A 22,527-nucleotide genomic window follows, 5' to 3' on the forward strand; every position below is an offset into this window, starting at 1 on the left:
CCACAACAGTTTATATCAATGAAATGATTGTGGAAATCCCCTGTATAATCAGAGAAAGGAGGCTGGTTGCCAGGGGAGCTGCCCTTCTTATTGGAGAGTTAAAACTTTCAGCTTTATCCCCCAGCCTCTAGGGAGCAGGGAAGGACTGAAGGTTTAATCACCAGTTACCAATGACTTAATCATTCCTATTTTGTAACACCTTCATAAATCATTTTAACTAAAGAAGCTAGGGGAGCTTCAGTTTTGGTGAAGATGGTTAGGTGTCAAAGGGTGGCATGTCTAGAAGGGGCACAGAAGCTCGATAATTTTTAAATACCTGGCCTTATGAATCTCTTCTATCTTGTTGTTTCAGGGATTGTATCCTTTTTTAGTAGATCAATAAGATAGCAAGTAAACCGTTTTCTCTGTGTTCTGTAAACCATTCTAGCAAATTATTGATTCTGAAGAGATGTTTGAGCCTCCAATCTATAGCTGGTTAGTCAGAAGCACGGGTAACAATCTAGACTTGCAGTTGACAGATGAAGCAAGAGAAGTCTTGAGGGACGGGGCCCTTAACCTCTAGGTTATAGAGTAACCCTTGACAGCTAATATCAGAACCGCTTAGTGTGAAGAAAATGCTGTGGTGACCAGAAGTAAAGTGTAAAGAATAGAGTGTTGAGAGGAGAAATAGAATATTTCCTTTTCAGAATGGAGACAAACAGCAGAACATCTAAAGATCCAAAAAGACACTTTAAAAATTAACACACTTAAAGCAGCACATCCATGAAAGAACTGAAAAAGCCATACACAGGTCCAAGGAATATGGATGCCCAGAAATGACCTAAAATGACTAAAATTTTTCCTTAGATTAATCCCAAGTCTCAAAACCAAGGGCAAGTTCAGTGAAAGACTTCCTTGGCACAAGCCAGAATTAATACAATGGGAAAGTTGGATAGTTTTATAAATGCCAAATTTTCAATAACAACAAAAATCATAAGGCATACAAAGAAATAGGGAATCATGGCCTATCAAAGGAATGAAATAAATGGCACAAAACATCCCTGGAGAAACATATACACTAGATGTTCTAGGCAAAGACTTTAAAATTATTTTCTAATTACCCTAAAAATTAAGGGAAAAAAATAAAGAAAATCAAATAAGCAATATGTGAGCAAAATCAGTAGATCAACAAAAATAGAAATTATAAAAAGTAACCAAACAAAAATTCTGAGGCTAGAAAATAACTGAATTTAGAAATTTTCTAGAGCGAATCAGCCTCCAGCAAGCAGAAGAAAGAATCAACAAACTTGAAGATAAAACATTTGAAATTATCAAGACTCAGGAACAGAAGGAAGAAAAAAATTTTAAGAGATTTGTGGGATACTGAGATTTACATTATGGAAGTCAGTGAAGAAGAAGGCAAGAGGAAAGGCAAAGAGATTATTTGAGAAAATAAAGGCAGGAAAAAAAATACCAATGTGGCGAAAGACCTGAGTCTACAAATGCAAAAAGCTCAACTCAAAAAACCATAAATCCACTGAGACTCAAGCTGAGACATAATCAACTGTCAAAAGGGAAAAAGAGAATCTTGAAACCAAGAAAGAAGCTACACATCACATCTAATAGGACAATCAACCAACTTTCTCAGCAAAAACCTTGGAGGCCAGAAGCAGTGGAATGATACATTTAATGTACTGAAAGTTGAAGGGGAAAAAAGTCCTTGTCAGATAAGAATTCTAATACAATTCTCCTCCAAAAATGAGGTAGAAATTAAGGCATTCCCAGAAAACAAAAGCTGAGAGCTTTGTTACTATTGGACCTGCTTTACAAGAAATTATAATATGAGCCTTGCAGGTTTAAATAAAAGACATTAGACAGTAACTGGAATGCATATGAAGATATAAAGATGTCTGGCAACGGAAATTTATAAGTAAACATAAAAACTGGTATTATTGTAATTTTGGGTTATAACTCCACCTTTTCTTTTCTACAGTATTTAGAAAACAAATACATAAAATTATAAATCTATGTTAATGAATGGACAATATTTAAAGATGTAATTTTTTTATCAAGAACATAAAGTGGCAGGGGAGACAGAGAAATAATTTAGTAGGAGTTTTGTATGCATTTGAAGTCAAGTTTTTATCTATCTAAAGTAGATTTTATAACATAAAGTATCATATGTAATTCCATGGCTATCACAAAGAAAATATCTTTAGGATATATGCAAAAGGAATGTGAAGGGAATCAAAATATGTCTACTACAAAAAGAACTAGACATAAAAGAAGGCATAAGTAAAACAAATGAAGCACAAAGAAAGCCAAAAAGAAAAAGAAATAACAAAATAGTAATGAAACAGTTCTATCTTATGAATAATTTCTTTAAATGCAAATTGGTTAAACTCTTCCCTGTCAAATGTAAATGCATTAACTCTCCAATCAAACCAGTAGATTGGCAGAATGGACTAAATTTTAGTGGTTCAACTATATGCTATGTATAAAAATCTTACTTTAGGTCTAAGTACACAGAGATTGAAATTGAAAAGAGGAAAGAAGACATTCACAAACAATAGCAGGAGACTTTAGTATCCTACAATCAATAATGGATAGAAAAATCAGACTGAAGATTAATAACAAAGTAGAGGCCTTGAAAAACACTAGATTAATTCAATCTAACAAAACTTCATCAAATGAGAAAAGAATACAGATTTTCCCAGATGCACATTGAATATTTTCAAGGATAGAATACATGCTATGAAACAAAAAACAAATCTTCATAATTTTTTAAATGCTTGAAATGATACAAAGTTTCTTTTCTGATCACAATGGAATAAAACTAGAAATAAATAACTGGAATAGAGCCAGGAAGTTCACAAATATGTTTAAACTAGATAACACCATTTTGACAAATGGGTCAAAGATGAAATCACAAGAAATGTTATATAATTCTTATTGAAAAATGAAAATAAAAGCACACACAAAAAACTTGTAATATGTAGCAAAATCAGAGCTAAGTTAGAAAATTATACTTGTAAATAATTACCAAAAAAAACCACCCCAAATGTGAAGAACCCAGAAATCAGCAACCTGACCTTACTATTTAAATAAATAGGAAAATAAGCAGAATCCAGGACTAGCAGAGTAAATGATACAAATTATTGTGGAGATAAAGAAAATAAATGGCATAAAAATAATGCAATAATTTTTTTTAAATAGTTAGTTCTTTGAAATAATCAATAAACAAACCCTTGAGCTACTATTCCTTAGTGGGTGTGTGAATTAATCAGTGTTAGCAGTGACCGCAGCCATGAAATTAAAAGACACTTGCTCCTCGGAAGAAAGGCTATGACAAACCTAGATAGCATATTAAAAAGTAGAGACATCACTTTTCTGACAAAAGTCAGTATAGTCAAAGCTAGGTTTTTCTAGTAGTCATGTACAAATGTGAGAGCTGGACCATAAAGAAGACTGAGCACTGAAGTATTGATACCTTTAAACTGTGGTGCTGGAGAAGACTCTTGAGAGTCCCTTGTACTGCAAAGAGATCAAACCAGTCAATCCTAATGGAAATCAACCCTGAATATTCATTGGAAGGACTGATGCTGAAGCTGAAGCTCCAATACTTTGGCCACCTGATGCAAAGAGCCAGTTCATTGGAAAAGACCCTGCTAATGGAAAAAGACTGACCACACAAGGAGAAGAGGCGGCAGATGATGAGATAATTAAATAGCATCACTGACTCAATGGACATGAGTTTGAGCAAACTCCAGGAGATAGTGGAGGACAGAAGAGCCTGGCGTGCTACCGTCTATGGGATTGCAGAGTCGGAGATGACTTAGCTATTGAACAGCAACGAGGCAATTAACAACCTCTAAAAGACTTTTTCTTTCTTTAAATGATCACTGCATGTTGGTTCTATTATTTTTATTGAAAGGAAATAAAAACAGTATTTCAAAGAAATGTATGCACTCTCATGTTTATTGATGCATTCCTCACAATTGACACCATAGGAAAACAACCTGAATGCTCACTAGTGCTTGAAAGAATAAAAAGAGACTTGACACATATACACAATGGAATACTATTTGGCCACAAAAAAGGAGAATATCCTGTCATTGGAGACAACATGGATGGACTTCTAGAACACCTAAGTGAAATAAGTCAGACAGAGAAATACAAGCACTTGATGATATCCCATATGCATCCAATTTGAAAATGTCAATTTTTTCTTCTTGCTCTTCAATTCAGAGCATCTCTAAGGAATTAGAACACATATTTGATTTGAGTTGTCAGTGGAAACAAATATTTATATAGTACAGTTTGCCTTTACATTAAACTTTTCAATTTATTGATCACATATTCATTGATATAAAGTTTCTTCCTTTAAAAGGGCAAAGTCATTCTTCCTTTTGAACACTTGAGGCCACAACTGGATGGAGCCATTTAAACTCTTCAGTAAAGATGTGTTAACATTTTTGCAGAGGCACAGACTGTGATACATGAAGGTGTTCTGCCAGAAAAGTTTCTTTCATTCTGTTAGCCTTAAATCACCTTAGAGACATTATCTGGTGTCTAAAATCTGAAGTATTACCACAGACCTTTTGAGTATTCATGTCTTTCTGGCAATTGAAAACAGTCTCACATGTATCCATTTTTTTGTTTTTCAAGCAGATACTTATTCTGTACATTGTTTGTCTAAACATACCCTATGGAGATATGCAGATAATATATATAATTGTTCCTGTACTCAGAGGAACTTTACTTTTATTTGAAAATAAGTACCAGAGTTAGTTACACCTGGTCACATCCAACTGGCTGCCATGTCCAATCATGTTATCAATTGAATGCTTGTGTTCTTCAAAATTCATCTAATGAAATCCTAAATGCCAAATTTTCCCTCTGGAACTGAGGCTTTTAGGAGGAAATTAGGCATGAGGTTGAGACCTTCATGAATCTGATTAGTGCCCTTAAAACAGAAACATATCATAAGAGTTTTCTTTCTTTTCCCAAAATATGAGGACACAGCAAGAAAGCTACCATCTGTAAAGCTGGAGTAGAACGCTTACCAAGAATCCAACAGTGCTGGCACACTGCTTTTGGACTTACAGCCTCCAGAATGGGAGGAATAAACATTTGTTTTGCTAGCCACCAAATCTATGGTAATTTGTTATAGCAACCTAAGATAAGACAAACTATGATGCTCATTACTATCATTGTATGTACTTGGCTTCTGATTATTTAAATGCCAACACCTGGCCTCCATCGTCAGGGCATATCATCCCCAATAACATCAGGGCACCCAGTTCTGCAGTGGTACATCCCCCCTTCTGCACGTGCCTATTGCAGCCAGGCCACCACTGAACATTCAGCTGTGATGGGATTCCTCTCACCAGGGCATATTCTTAATGTTTAGTGATCTGCTTCTGTTATCTGAAAAGTATAATTCAATCATAGGAAGTAAATACTACTCTAGCTGTGATTTCAAAGGGTAACAGGAAAGTTTATACCTTATATGGAAGCAAATACAAGGAATTTAAAACCAAGGACAAAATGAAAGCTAGGTTGGGATGCAAATTTATACTTTTTAGTATTCTGATCTAATTCATTGAGTAGGCTAATGTCATTTCTAGAGGCAATGAGCAATTTCATCATCTACTAGCAAATTTCACATTTGTTTGTTAGTATTATAATTGTATTACATTTTATGCTTTCCTGGTAACTTATTTACAAAATGGTAATACAATCTTTCTGAAATACGGAGTATATAATGAAAATCATGTGCCCCTTCCACATGCTGTTCTCCTCGGAAAGAACCAATGATTCCAATTTCTAATGAATCTTTCCAGAGATGTTTTATCTCGATATACATATGGGTGCACATACCTTTTTACTGTGAAAATATTATCCATAATATTTGTACCTTATTTTTTCACTCTATAGTATATCTTCAAGTTTGTTCTATATTCATACAAATAGAGCTGCATTGTCCATTTATTGGCTAAATACAAGGTATTTCAGTATTGCACATACATAAAGTATATTACCAATTTTTATAGATGGACTTCTAACCAGATTCCTGATGGACATTTAACTAGACTCCAATCTTTTGCCTTTAAAAGAAGTCCTTTGATGAACCTCTTTCATATATGTATGTATATATATATGTGTGTGTGGGTGCTCACATATATAATACATGATTTTCCACATATAGATACATATCCTAAAAGTGAACCTGCTATTTCAAAATGTCCATACATTTGTTTTATCTAATATGGGCCAGACATTGATATCCTCTAGTAGCCACTTTTATATTTGAAGCTTTGCTGAACAAAAGTGAAAAAAGCATGCATATCAAAAAGAAGCCAGAACATATATCCATGCTCTATAATTTTTTGAAAGGAGAGCTACTTTTTAAATAAAGAGCCTACCCCTTTCACAATCTGCCCAAGAAGTTTAGCTGGAGAACTCAATATTGAAGTGAGCTCATCACCAAATTTGTCCAAGGCTTTTGTAACCCAGGGAGTATCCTCTTCTTTAGTATCATCAATCATATTTTTTAACTGATTTATTTCTTCACTCATCAACTCAGATTTCTCTCTAAAACCTTCATTAAGCAGAGTTTCTTGGACCTAGAAATAAAGCAGAGAGGGAAGTAATATGTTTTAAATTCTCATTTTTTTCAAAGACTACATTTTGCATTTAAGAGCTCTGTCAAACTATCTTTGTTTTACTCGTAAAATTGTTCTCTCTTACTCAATCATGAAAGGAGAGTTTTGTAACAGGGACTATTTCCTGGTTTTGACAGGAACAATAAGAGGAAGTGTAGTTTACAGCCTTGCTAATATTCACACACTATTGGGTTTTGCCAGGAGGCTAAGCCTCACATGAGGACAAATGTTATGCATTTCAGATAAATGTTATGCATTTCAGAGGTAACCTTGGATCAAACTGCAACAATTCTCAGGATGGTGAGAATTATAGAAATCTGTTATAAGGACATCCAGGTGGACAATGAGAGAATTCTCTCTATGCCACACAGTTTCTTAGGTGTCTATCCACCCCTGGAGACAATGCAGCAAGTTTAGAAGCTGCCACATCCCAGTGTTTTTAAGTTTGGACATTTTTTATAGTTTTATCTCAGCATGGATCTGTCTCTGGGCCTATAGCTGAGAACAGAGTTCCTGGTAATTGGCAGGGATCCTGAAAGCAAACCAGTTGCTGCTTATACTAAATATATGCTGTTGCAATATCTGTCTAATTCAGCTTCACAGGATCATTTAAAATTTCCCCAAATAGCTACTTAAACCCTATGTATAATTTCCTAGGGTTTGAGGTATCAATACTCATCCTGAACTCTCCAAAGTCTACATATATAGTAGAAATTAAAGCCTTCTTTTTTAAAAAAGGAATAATTCTTAGGGTTTTAATGAACCAGAAGCAGTAAATGGCAATGATGCTTCCTCCATGGTCTTGCTGTAAACTTCGCCCATCCCTTCCTGAGGTCCCATGGTAATGACCATCAAGCACAACTAAGGCCACAGCCTGACTTACCTTCAGCTTATGCTCCAACATCATGTTCATCTCTCTCAGTAGGTTTTCTCTTTCCTTCTCCAGCTTCTCTGTCAGCTGGGCTATGTTTTCCTGGAAACTCTTCTGTTGTGCCTCCATCTCCTGAATCAAGTTACCACAAGATTCTTCTGGAAATCCTGATTTTCATCCTTGAAAGAGCGCTCCATGAAGGCTGCTATGGCTTCCCTCTCAAAGGCTGCGTGCAGCTCCAGCAGCTCCTGGAGCGTGTCTGTGGCGGGGCTCAGTCGCTGGGCCATCTGCTCACTGTAGTGGTCAGCTGCCTTCTGCATGGCTGCTGAGTTCTCCAGCTGGGCCAGACATGTGACTGCATTCTACAGACAAGGAACTGATCCACTGTTGATGGTATTCACGTAGGTCACAACCAACTTTCCCAGCCCTGAAAAGGCCATCAAATTTAAGGGATAAATATCAAGCCTTTGGTCCATAAAACACAAGATTATGAGATTACATTTCTAAAGGCTCTCTCTCTCTCTCTCTCTCTCTCTCTCACACACACACATACATACACACACACACACACACACACACACACACACACACACACACACACAGAGCCATATCTCCTTTTACTATCATCACCTTTGTTTTCCTACTGGCTCTTCACTTCTATGGTTCTTGGGGCTAAAAAAATTGAAAATCTACCTGTATCCAACATATTAAGGAGTATCTTAAAAATATAGTATCCTACTAAAAACTTAAAAACAAAATACCTTACATAGGTATTCAGATAAGACAGGGTATATTGGATTTTATTTATTCCTAAATCTGAGGCTTTAAAGGTACTTTCAAAGATTTATAGGCTGGTACCGATTTTTGAACCACACAAAACTCTCAAAATATTTTTTATTTTCTCCTTGCAAAGAACTTTTATTGTATAAGGTTTCCCCTGAGAAAATGGTGTATTCTATTTTTATACTGAGATATTGATTTTTATTCTGAATAGAGAAATTTTTCAAATAAATGGAAGTCACAGGTATCAGTGACAAAATTTGCAGTTTATGGGAGAGATTTATAATCCCCCAGATATTGTTCAGTTGCTCAGTCCTGTCCAACACTTCATGACCCCATGGACTGCAGCATGCCAGGCTTCCCTGTCCTTCACCATCTCCTAGAGCTCAAACTCAAGTCCATTGAGTCAGTGATGCCATCCAACCATCTCATCCTCTGCCATCCCCTTCTCCTCCTGCCCTCAATCTTTCCCAGCATTAGGGTCTTTTTCAATGAGTCAGTTCTTTCCATCAGGTGGCCAAAGTATTGGAACTTCAGCTTCCAATGAATATTCAGGACTGCTTCCTTTTAGCATTAACTGGTTGAATCTCCTTGCAGTCCAAGGGATTCTCAAGAGTCTTCTCCAGCATCACAGTTCAAAAGCATGAATTCTTTGGCGCTCAGCCTTCTTTATATGATCCAGCTCTCACATCCATACATGACTATTGGAAATCCATGGCTTTGACTATACAGACCTCTGTCAGCAAAGTAAGGTCTGTTTTTTAATATGCTGCCTATGTTTGTCACAGCTTTCGTTCCAAGGAGCAAGCATCTTTTAACTTCATGGCTGCAGTCACCATCTGCAGTGATTTTGGAGCCTAAGAAAATAAAGTCTCTCAATGTTTTCATTGTTTCACCATCTATTTGCCATGCAGTGATGGGACCAGATGCCTTGATCTTCATCTTCTGAATGCTGAGTTTCAAGTGAACTTTTTCATTCTCTTCTTTCACTTTCATCAAGAGGCTCTTTAGTTCCTCTTCACTTCCTACTGTAATGGTGGTGTCATCTGCATATCTGAGGTTATTAATATTTCTCCCAGCAATGTTGATTCCAGCTTGTGCATCATCCAGCCTGGCATTTCGCATGATGTACTCTGTAAATAAGTTAAATAAGAAAGATGACAATATACAGCCTTGATGTAGTCTTTTCCCAATTTGGAACCAGTCGATTGTTCCATGTCCAGTTCTAACTGTTGCTTCTTGAGCTGCATACAAACTTCTCAGAAGGCAAGAAGGTGGTCTGGTATTTCCACTCTTTAAAAATTCTCATTTTTAAAAAATTGTTTATTTATTTTAATTGAAGGATAATTACTTTACAATATTGTGATGGTTTTTACCATATATCAACATGAACTGGCCATGAGTATACATGTCTACTCCAATCCTAACTCCCTTCCCACTTCCCTCCCCACCCTATCCCTCTGAGTCGTCTCAGAGCACCGGCTTGGGGTGCTTTGCTTTATGCATCAAACTTCCACTGGTCATCTGTTTTAAAAATGGTATTGTACACATTTCAATGCTACTCTCTCAAATCATCCAACCCTCACCTTCTCCCACTGAGTCCAAAAGTTGTTTACATCTATGTCCCCTCTGCTGCCCTACATGTAGGATAGTCATTACTGTCTTTCTAAATTTTGCAAATATGCATTAATATATAATATTTGTCTTTCTCTTTCTGACTTACTGCACACTGTATAATAGGTTACAGTTTCATCCACTGCATTACAACTGATTTGAATGCATTCCTTTTTATAGCTGAGTTTTTCATTCCAATCCCAAAGAAAGGTAATGCCAAAGAATGCTCAAACTACTGCACAATTGCACTCATCTCACACACTAGTAAAGTAATGCTCAAAATTCTCCAAGCCAGGCTTCAACAATACATGAACCTTGAACTTCCACATGTTTAAGCTGGTTTTAGAAAAGGCAGAGGAACCAGAGATCAAATTGCCAACATCTGCTGGATCATGGAAAAGCAAGAGAGATCCAGAAAAACATCTATTTCTGCTTTATTTACTATGCCAAAGCCTTTGACTGTGTGGATCACAATAAACTGTGGAAAATTCTTCAAGAGATGGGAATACAGACCACCTGACCTGCCTCTTGAGAAACCTATATGCAGGTCAGGAAGCAACAGTTAGAACTGGACATGAAACAACACACTGATTCCAACAGGAAAAGGAGTACGTCAAGGCTGTATATTGTCACCCTGCTTAGTTAACTTCTGTGCAGTGTACATCATGAGAAATGCTGGGCTGGATGAAGCACAAGTTGGAATCAAGATTGCCGGGAGAAATATCAATAACCTCAGATATGCAGATGACACCACCCTTAAGACAGAAAGTGAAGAACTAAAAACCTCTTGATGAAAGTGAAAGAGGAAAGTGAAAAGATTGGCTTAAAGCTCAACATTCAGAAAACGAAGATCATGGTATCCAGTCCCATCACTTCATGGCAAATAGATGGGGATACAGGGGAAACAGTGGCTGACTTTATTTTTTTAGGCTCCAAAATCAGTGCAGATGCTGATTGCAGCCATGAAATTAAAAGACGCTTACTTCTTTGAAGGAAAATTATGACCAACCTAGATAGCATATTAAAAACCAGAGACATTACTTCGCCAACAAAGGTCTGTCTAGTCAAGGCTCTGGTTTTTCCAGTAGTTATGTATGGATGTGAGAGTTGGACTATAAAGAAAGCTGAGCACCAAAGAATTGATGCTTTTCAACTGTTGTGTTGGAGAAGACTCTTGAGAGTCCCTTGGACTGCAAGGAGATCCAACCAGTCCATCCTCAAGGAGCTCAGTCCTGAATGTTCATTGGAAGGACTGATGTTGAAGCTGAAATTCCAATACTTTGGCCTCATCGTGCAAAGAGATGACTCATTGGAAAAGACCCTGATGCTGGGAAGGATTGAGGGTGGGAGGAGAAGGGGAAAACAGAGGATGAGATGGTTGAATGGCATCACCGACTCAATGGACATGTGTTTGAGTAAACTCTGGGAGTTGGTGATGGACAGGGAGTCCTGGCATGCTGTAGATCATGGGATTGTAAAGAGTTGGACACAACTAAGTGACTGAACTGAACTGAACTGAATATTCCATTGTTTATATGTACCACAACTTCCTTATCAATTCATCTGCCAATGGACATCTAGGTTGCTTCCATGTCCTAGCTATTGTAAGCAGTGCTGCAATGAACACTGGAGTACATGCATCTCTTTCAATTCTGGTTTCTTCAATGTATATGCCTAGCAGTGGGATTTCTGGGTCATGTGGCAGATCTATTCACAGTTTTGTAAGTAATCTCCACACTCTTCTCCATAGTGGTTGTACCAGTTTGCATTCCCACCAACGGTGTAAGGGGGTTCCCTTTTCTCCACATCCTCTGCAGCAGTTATTGTTTGTAGACTTTTTCATGATGGTCATTCCGACCAGTGTGAGATGATACGTCAAAGTGGTTTTGATTTGCATTTCTCTAATGAGAGATGTTGACAGCATCTTTTCATGTTTTTATTAGCCATGTCTATGTTTTCCTTGGAGAAATGTCTGTTTAGGTTTTTTGCTCAGGTTTTTATTGGGTCGTTCATTTTTCTGGTATTGAGCTACATGAGTAGCTTGTGTGTTTGGGAGATTAATTTTTTGTCAGTTGCTTAATTTGTTATTATTTTCTTTCATTCTGAAAGCTGTCTTTTCACCTTGCTTATAGTTTCCTTCCTTGTGCAAAAGTTTTTAACTTTAATTAGGTTCTATTTATCTTTTTTTTTCTTTGATCCACATCCTATCTTTGTTTTTATTTCCATTACTCTGGGAGGTGGGTCATAGAGAAACTTGTTGTCATTTATTCCAAAGAGTATACTGCTTATATTTTTCTGTGTCTGTGGGAGGCTCAGTTTCTAGGTCATCTTCTCACTGTAGTGGCCAGCTGCCTTCTGCACAGCTGCTGAGTTCTCCAGATGAACCAGAATCATCACTGCATTCTGCAAACTAGGTACAGCTCCACTGTTGACGGTATTCACGTAGGTCGCAACCAAATTTCCCAGCCCTAAATAGGTCATCAAATTTAAGGGATAAATATCAAGTCATTGGTCCATAAAATACAAGATTATGGGATTACAATTCTAAAGTCTCTCTCTCTCTCTCTCACACACACACACAAACACACAGAGCCATATCTCCTTTTACTATCATCACCTTTGTTTTCCTACTGACTCTTCACTATTATGGCTCTTCAGGCCTTGGGGCTAAAAAAATAATTGAAAATCTACCTGTATCCAACATATTAAGGAGTATCTGAAAAATATAGTATCCTACTAAAACCTTAAAAGCAAAATAGCTTACATAGGTATTCAGATGAGGCAGGGTATATCAGATTTTATTTATTCCTAATTCTGAGGCTTTACAGGTACTTTCAGAGATTTATAGGCTGGTACTGATTTTTGAATGACACAAAACTCTCAAAATATTTTTTGTTTTCACCTTGCAAAGAACTTTTATTGTATAAGGTTTCCCCTGAGAAAATGGCATATTCTGTTTTTATACTGAGATAGTGATTTTTGTTCTGAATCAGGAAATTTTTCAGATAAATGGAAATCACAGATATCAGTGACAAATATGCAGTTTATGGGAGAGATTTATAATCCCCCAAATAAGATAATTATAAAATATGCACATTTTTTATGGAGTGCCAAAATTCCATATAAAATCCAACAGAAATACTGAAAAACACATTATATAAACTATCTCCAGTATATTGCTACTCATAATAATAGGAAAAAAAGGCTTACAATTTCCAGCGACTGGGACTCCCTCTCTGAGTGTCTTGGTTTTTGCGTTGGTGAAGATGTAAGAACAGAATTCTTTTGTTTGTTCCTGGAATTTAGGATTCAGTTGGTTTTCAGATGCATTCTCAATATCAGCTAGGAGTTTTTTGTCATTTGTTGGTCGGTCAAAGACAAAACACTTCCTTGTTGGAAAGAATTCCCTGATGCACTCTCTGCATAAATTTGATGTTTGTATGTTCATACTCTTGCCTAAGGGACAGAGAAACAGAGATTAAAGCAGAGACAGTCTTGCAGCAAGAGAGGCAAAAGTGTTCATGACAGATTTGTGTATTCTTGTTGACTTTTATGGTAATAACTCCTTTAAAACAGACATGCAGTACTTCTTTGCTCATCAGACTTACACCAATGATATAACCGGAGAGAAATTTGGGGAGATGTCTAATCCAGTAAAAGAAACCTATGGCTAGCATCTCCAGAACTGAACATGGTAGAATGTTTCTTTATTAGATGTTTGCTGTACTAATGGTTAAAAGAATAAAAGGTCAAATATAAATGTTTGCTCTGCTCAGTCTTATGTGAGAATTGATCGGTGGGACCAAAAAGAAGAGCCACAAACAGGATACTGGACAATATCAGAAATGTTAGGAATGACATTTGATTATTGAAGGAGAATTATTTTGATGTTAAAATTATTTGTACAAAGCTCCATATTTTTAGCAAAAACCTCTGAAAAGTAAGTGTAACTAACTGATATTTTAAGATATCGCCATTAATCTGTAAACTCTTTGTGATAAAGGATTATGTTTGATTTGACAGTGGTTCTCTTATGTCTAGTCAATTTCTCAATAATTTTTTGAAAAACTATAAATAGAAATATGAAAGCAAGAAATATGTAGATTAGAATTAGTATTCCTCTCAGGTTTCAGTGTACATCACTATGAATATAATCCTTTACACTAACAAGTTGGTGGTGGTCGTTTAGTCACTAAGTTATGCCCAACTCTTACAACCCCATGAATTGTAGCCCACGAGGCTCCTCTGTCCATGGGATTCTCCGGGCAAGAATACTGGAGTGGGTTGCCATTTCCTTCTGCAGGGGATCTTCCCGACCCAGGAATTGAACCTGGGTCTCCTGCTTTGCAGACAGACTCTTTAGCAACTGAGCTATGAAGGAAGGCCTTAAACTAACATACTATTTGCAAATTATATAATGAAAAGGTAAGTGGGAATTAAAAGAAGCTGTGATTTGAAAATGAAATGATCATTATGATAATTATCAGAAATATTGAAAAGTCATAGATTAAAAGCACACTCCAGGTTTATTTAGAACATAAAGTCATTTTATAGATGATATAACTATATAAGAATTAGAACAATTTATCCCTTTTTGAGAAGAATAACGTGTAACAGTGTGATTTTTTTTTCACTACACAGACTTTTCTTTGTAATTTCTTATATTGCAATTATCTAGTATATTGTTTTCCCTACTGGAGAAAAGCAGAAACTAAAATAGGGAGCACAAGTGTCTGACTTCAGAAGGATTTAGCACTGAATGTAATCTCGGTGCTAAATTAAAAATTGTATAAAGAAAAAATTGGCCTTTTAATAATTTAACTCATACTTTTTTAAAATAAACTTAAAATTCAGTCCCTAGAGCTTTGCAACCCACTATCTAATCACCATTTCTACAGATGTTAATCTCAAATATAAATGTGCCCCTAGAGATGATGGAAAGTACTTAGTAGATCCCACACTCTATTCAAACACCCACTGCCCAGGCCATGCCCTGTAACCTTTAGTCAGCTTCAAGGCATTGTCCAGGTATTGATCTTCTGTGATAGGATGACCATTTAACTTTAGCTCCAGGGTGAAATCCCGTACAGCCCATATAAAGTCTGGAAAGAAAGCCACAAATTCTGTACAATCTTCTTCTCCATCAGGGCTGGGAGAGGACTTGGCTTTGATTAGTTGTGTGAGCTCTGTCACATAACTAGGACTTGATTAAGGAAAAGAAATTCCTTACTCACAATTCCCACATTCCTAATAAAAATTAAAAGCTTTCTCTTTAGTTCTGAGTCCCCTTTGCACCATTAAAGACAACTTTGTGACCGGGAAGGAAATGTGATTCCATCTCCATCCCCATAAACTCAGTGAAGCTTGATAGTTCAGTTCCTAGAAGGATACTGCAGGTGCTCCAGGGCCTGGTTGTTGATGGTGCTCATACTGTTATAGATAAAGGTGCTGCACAGAAGCACGCCCAAAGCAAAGATCCATGAGTCATTCTTGGAATCACCCTAGAGAGCACATTAAAACAATAGATTTAAGAGTTTACTTGTAAATTAGAAATGTATTCATAGACTTATTCTATCATGTCCTTATTTATTATTTCAGTTAGCCTAATCACCATGCCAAGAAATTGTTTGAAGACAGACATATTGGCTTTGACAATTACAAAGGCATTTCTTGTGATTACAATAGTGAGTGAAGTGAAGTCGCTCAGTCGTGTCTGACTCTTTGTGACCCCACGGACTGTAGCCTACCAGGCTCCTCTATCCATGGGATTTTCCAGGCAAGAATACTGGAGTGGGTTGCCATTTCTTTCTCCAGGAGATCTTCCTGACCCAGGGATTGACTCCAGGTCTCCTGCATTGTAGGTAGATGAGTTAGCTTTTGAGCCACCATATTTTCAAATAAAAGAGGATTCTTCATAAGTATTTCTTTGTCCTCAATTAGAGGAAATAAAATAACAATACTGATGTATAATTAGTTATTCTTTGATGAATGTTAGAACATATTCATTATGCACACATGTATTAATCATAAGTGATATAAAATAAACATAGTTGGCATAACTGGGTATTTAAATTATATCCAAACAATAAATAAGCTACTGCACATTTCCCAATATTCTTAGATTTAAAAATTCAGCAAGTTTGAGTTAAGATGATAGAATTGGAATAGTAGGACCTGGGGTTTACTTCTTCCAACACGCACATTAAGAATAAATCTACAAGTGGACCCATTCACACAGAGCATGTGCTGAACACTAGTAGAGGACCTCATACATCTAAAAGAACAAGAAAAGTTTTCCACATAACTGGGTAGGATCTTTAAGAAAAGGAAGAAAAGAAAGGAAATGGGAAGGGACCAACATCCTGGTGGGGAGCTGATGGAAAAGAGAGGTTACCATACCCAAGGAAGCTTCCTCACCAGTGGCGAGATCAGTTGAAAAAGTAGGGGAGTTTGGGGGCTATTGAGTAAAGTGCAGATGGTGGTCTGTGGCAGGCAGAACAGAGAGAGAGTTATACAGGTGGTCCATGCCACAGCCATGTGTGCTCCAGCCTGAGATGTGTTTCTGCCAATGGTGGGGTGGACTGGGTGTTGAAGCTTGGGGGTTGGAGTGTGAACCTGGGAAAAGGACTGCTGCAGGCTGCACGGAGACAGCCTGAGGGGATGGGAGTGAGGAGCTCCACAGGCAGGAATACTCTTCCTCTAAATGCTCTTAGAGGAAGCACAGACTGCCACGGGAGCAAGGTGCCACTGTTGAGTAGCACACAGAGGGCAGGGCCACAATCATGGCCTCTCTCCCCAAACTCCAGCCCCTGACTCTGTGGGCACTTGGAGGACTCCTGTCAGAGCAAGTGTGTGTGCCCCAGTCATTGCTGCCTTGTCCCACTTACAACTGAGTGAGCATGTGTTCCTGGTCCGTAGCAACCTCTTGCCCCTCCCTCCTTAGTGAAGAAATGTGGTCTAGTCAGTAGCTGCCTTCACCCTCCTCTCTCCTGGGTGGTGTTGAAACCAAAGCTGAGCCCCAGGGGCTGTGGGGCTAAGGAAGAAGAACTGAAACTTCTTTTTATAGCTGCAGAAGCCAAGGGTTAAACCCGCATGAATGGCTTAGAAAAAGTGCCTATAGAACATCTGAATGGACAGTGAGTGCTCCCACAACTGAGATGGGTCTCACTTTAGTGACTGTGGACTGGGGACCCTTCAACATGGCCCTGTCCTCCAGAGGGATAAGACCTAGTTCTTCCCACCAGAGGCCAGACCCCAGTCCCTCTCAACAGGAAGATTACTTAAGCCCCTGGATTAAACTCATCCACCAAGGGACAGATACCAGAAGCAAGAAGAACTATGACCCTGCACCCTGCAAAACAAGACCACAAGCAGAGTAAGTGAGACAAAACAGTGATTACAGAGGTTAGATTACAGAGATTACAGAGATTAGGTTACAGAGATTACAGAGAAATACCATGCAGACAAAATAAAGAAAGAAAGTGAAAGTGAAGTCCCTCAGTCGTGTCCGACTCTTTACAACCCCATGGACTGTAGCCTACCAGGTTCCTCCATCCATGGAATTCTCCAGGCAAGAGTACTGGAGTGGGTTGCCATTTCTTCCTCCAGGGGATCTTCCCGACCTAGGGATCAAACCCAGGTCTCCCACATTGCAGGCAGACACTTTACCATCTGAGCCACCAGGGAAGCCCAGTGCAGACAAAGGAGCAAGGTAAAAACCTACAAGACCAAATAAATGAAGAAGAGACTGGCAATCTACTTCCAAAAGAATGACTTCCCTGGAAGCTCAGACAGTCAAAAAATCTGCCTGTAATGCAGGAGGCCCCCTTTCAATCCCTACGTTAGGAAGGTCCCCTGGAGAAGGGAATGGCTACCCACTCCAGTATTCTTGCTTGGAGAATCACATGGACAGAGGAGCCTGGTGGGCTGTCCATGGGGTCACAAAGTTGAACGAGACTGAGCAACTAACACTTTCACTTTCAAAGACAGAAAAGATGATTCAAGAAAAATAAAGGAGGCATTAATTGAGAAGATAAAAGAAATTTTTAATAAAGATGTAGAAGAACTAAAGAACAAACAGTGATGAATAATAAAATAACTGAAATTTTAAAATATATACTAGTAGGAATCTATAACAGAATAACAAGAGCAAAAGAATAAATAAGTGACCTGGGAGACAAATGGTGGAAATCTCTGCTGTTAAAACAAGATAAAGAAAAGAAATGAAAAGAAATGAGGAAAGTCTCAGAGATCTCTGGGGCAACATTAAATGTATGAATATTCTAACAATAGGGATCTCAGGAAAAAGAGAAAAGGTATGAGAAAATATTCAAAGAGATTTTAGTTGAATTCTCTAATAAGAGAAAGGAATTTTCACCCAAGTCCTGGAAATGCATAAAGTTCCATATAGGATAAGTTCAACAAGAGACATACTGAGACATATATTAAACAAACTAACAAAAATTAAATACAAGTAAAAATATTAAAATCACCAAGGGGAAAGCAACAAATAACACACAAGGGAATCTCCATAATGTTATCAACGGATTTTTCCGCAGAGAGAAAGCAAGAAGGAAATGGCATGATATATTTAAAGTGATGAAAGGGAAGAATGTACAACCAAGAATATTATACCTAATAAGGCTCTCATTCAGATTTAATGAAGAAATCAAAAGCTTTACAGACAAGCAAAGCTAAGAGAATTCAATGCCACCAAACCAGCTTTGCAACAAATGCTAAAGGAACTTCTCTATGTGGAAAACACAAGAGAAAAGGGAAAAAAGGAAGCAAAGAAAAAAAGACCAACCCAAAACAAACCCAAAACAATTAAGAAAATGTTATCAAAAACATATATATTGATAATTACATTAAATGAAAATGCATTAAATGCTCCAACCAAATGATATAGACTGGATGACTGCATACTCAAACAAAGCCTGTATAGATACCATCTACGAGACCCACTTCAGACCTAGAGAAACATACAGACTGAAAGTGAGGGGATGTAAAAAGACATTTCTTGTAAATAGAGATCAAAAGAAAGCTGAATACTCATATCCAACAAAGTAGACTTTAAAATAAAGACTGTTATGCAAAATAATGAATGATACTATATAATGATCAAGGGATTCAATCCAAGAAAAAGATAGAACAATTGTATATATATATATACTCCAACACGGAGCACCTCAATACATAAGGCAAAGGCTAAAATCCTAAAAAGGGGAAATCAACAGTAACATAATAATAGTGGGGGGCTTAAATACTCCACATACACCAACGGAAAAATCATCCAAACAAAAAATCAAGAGGGAAATGCAAACCTAAGATGACAGACCTGAGCCTAATAGACCTAAGATGGTCTATTAGGTCAGATAGACTTAATTAATATTTATAGACCATTCAGTCCATAGGACCAGGATACACTCTCTTCTCAAGTACATGTACAACATTCTCCATATTATAGATCAAATGTTGCATCACAAATCAAACCTCAGTAAATTTAAGAAAGGTGGAATCATATCCTGCATCTTGTCCAAACACAACACTAAGAGATCAGTAATTATCAATAATCAGAGGGAAAGAAACTGTAAAGAACACAAACGCATGGTGGCTAAATACTTAATAATGCATTACTAAATAATCAATGGATCACTGAAGAAACCAAACAGGAAGCCAAAAAAGTGCTTAGAGACAAATGACAAAATCATGATGATCCAAAAGTTTTGGAGTGCAGTGAAAGCAGTTCTAAGAGGGAGGTTTTACCAATACAATCTTACCTTGAGAAACAAGAAAAATCTAAAGTAAACAGCCTGTCATAACACCTAAAATAACTAGAGAAAAAAACAAAACCCAAAGTTAGAAGGAAATAAATCACAAAGATCAGAGCAGAAATAAAGACAAAAATACGATGGCAAAGATCAATGAAACCAAAAGCTGGCTCTCTGAGAAGATAAACAAAATTGATAAACCTTTAGCAAGACTCCTCAGGAAAAAAGGGAGAAGATCCAAATCAATAAAACTAGAAAGTAAAAAATAAGACATTCCAATGGACACTACAGAAACACAAAGGATCACAAAAGATTACTACAAGCAACTATATGCCAATAAAATGGATAACCTAAAAGAAAAGGACAAAGTCTAAGAAAACTACAACTTTCTAAGACTGAACCAGGAAGAAATAGAGAATATTAATAGACCAAGCACAAGTACTGAAATGGAAAGTTTGATTAAATATCTTTCAACAAGCAAAAGTCCAGGACCAGATGGCTTCACAGGTGAATTCTATCAAACATTTAGAGAAGAGTTAACATCTACTCTTCTGAAACTCTTTCAAAAAACTGCACAGAAGGAATACTCCCAAGCTCATTCTATGAGCCATCACCACCCTGATACCAAAACCAGACAAAAATATCACATTAAAGGAAAACACATACAAACATCACTGATGAACATAAATGCAAAATCAATAAAGTACTAGTATACTGAATCCAACAACACATTAAAAGATCATACACCATGATTAAGCAGTTTTGAATTCTTAATCCAAGAATTCAAGGATTTTTCAATATTTGCAAATCAATGTGTTACACCACATCAACAAACTGAAGAATAAAAACCATATGATCATCTCAATAGATGCAAGAAACAAAGCTTTTGACAAAATTCACCAAAAATTTATGATAAAAAAGATAGAAAGTGGACAATAGAGGAAACCTACCTCAGTATAATAATGGCCATTTATGATAAACCCAAAGCAAATATCATTCTCAATGGTGAAAGACTGAAATCATTTCCTCTAAGATTAGGAGCAAGGCAAAGATGTCCACTATTGCCACTATTATGCAACACAGTTTTGGAAGGCTTAGCCACAGCATTCAGAGAAGGAAAAGAAAGAAAACGAAACCAAATTGGAAAGAAGTAAAATTGTCACTGTTTGCAGATAATATGATACTACACATGGAAAACCCTAAAGACACTACCAGAAAACTCCTTTAGGTTATCAATTTTTTTCCTGGAAAATTCCAGAATACAAAATTAATACACAGATATCTCTTGTGTTCCTATTCCTACACACTTACAATGAAAAATCACCTAGTGTAATTATGGGAACAATCCCATTTCCCATTGCATTAAAAACATAAAATAGCGAGGAATAAACCTATCCAATGAGGCAAAACATCTGTACTCATAAAACTATAAGATACAAATGAAGGAAATAAAACATGACACAGATGGACTGGTATAATGTGTTCTTGGATTGGAAAAATGAATATTGTTAAAATGAGCAATATACCTGACACAATCTACAAATTCAATATAATTTTTATCAAATTGCCAATGGCATTTGTCACAGAATCACAACAAAAAATGTTCAAATTTGTGTGGAGACACAGACCCTGAACAGCAAGAGCAATCTTGAGAAAGAAAAATGGAGCTGGAGAAATCAGGTTTCCTGGCTTCAGACTATACTATCAAGCTACAGTCATCAAAACAGTGTGATACTGGCACAAAAATAGAAATATAGATCAGGGAACAGGACGGAAAACCCAGAAATAAAGCCATGCGCCTATGGTCAATTTGTCTATGACAAAGGAGGCAATACTGCACAACGATGGAAAGACAATTTCTTCAACAAATGGTGCAGGGAAAACTGGAGAGCTACATGGAAAAAATGAAATTAGATTATTTTTCAACACCATACACACACACACAAAGCTCAAAATGGATTAAAAACCTAAATATGAGCAGGACACTATAAAACTCCTAGAGGGAAACATAGGCAGAACAATCTCTGAGATAAATTGCAACAATATCTTTTTTGATCCATCTCCCAGAATAGCGGAAATAAAAACAAAAATAAACAAACGGGACCTACTTAAGCTCAAAATATTTGGCACAGCAAAGTAAACCATAAAAAGATGAAAAGACCACCCATAGATACAGAGAAAATATTTGCAAATAATGTGACCAACAAGGGATTAGTCTCCAAAATTTATAATCAGCTCATAACACTTAACAGCATCAAAACAAACAACCCAATCAAAAATGAGCAGAAGACCTACATAGACATTTCTCCAAAGAAGACATACAGATGGCCAAGAGGCACATGAAGAGATATTCAACACTGCTAGATATTAGAGAAATGCAAATCAAAAATACAAAGAGATATCATGTCATACCAGTCAGAGTAGCTACCATCAAGAAATCCTCAAATTATAAATGCTAAAGAGGGTGTGGAGAGAAGAGAACCCTCTTACACAGTTGGTGGGAAGATAAATTTGTACAGCCTCTCCAACTGTATGGAAGTTGCTTAAAAAGCTAAACATAGAGCTACCATATGACCCTGCAATCCCACTCTTGGGCATATACCTGGAGAAAAATATGATCTGAAAGGACACATACTCCCCAATGTTCACTGTAGTGTGTTCACAATGGCCAAGACATGGAAACAACCTAAATGTCCATCAAGAGAGGACTGGATAAAGAAGACGTGGTACATATGTACAATGGAATATTCAGTCAGTTCAGTCTCTTGGTCGTGTCCGACTCTTTGTGACCCCATGAATCGCAGCACGCCAGGCCTCCCTGCCCATCACCAACTCCCAGAGTTCA

At 37.1% G+C, this 22,527-nt stretch overlaps 1 pseudogene; it reads right to left on the reverse strand.

The window, feature by feature from the left end:
* Positions 1-3,939: 3,939 nt before the first annotated feature.
* LOC121817862 (guanylate-binding protein 6-like) lies at positions 3,940-15,401 on the reverse strand (annotated as a pseudogene).
* Between the last annotated feature and the right edge of the window lie 7,126 nt (positions 15,402-22,527).

The sequence above is a fragment of the Ovis aries genome, chromosome 1 (assembly GCF_016772045.2).
Source record: "Ovis aries strain OAR_USU_Benz2616 breed Rambouillet chromosome 1, ARS-UI_Ramb_v3.0, whole genome shotgun sequence".
In the NCBI taxonomy this organism is placed as follows: Eukaryota; Metazoa; Chordata; class Mammalia; order Artiodactyla; family Bovidae; genus Ovis; species Ovis aries.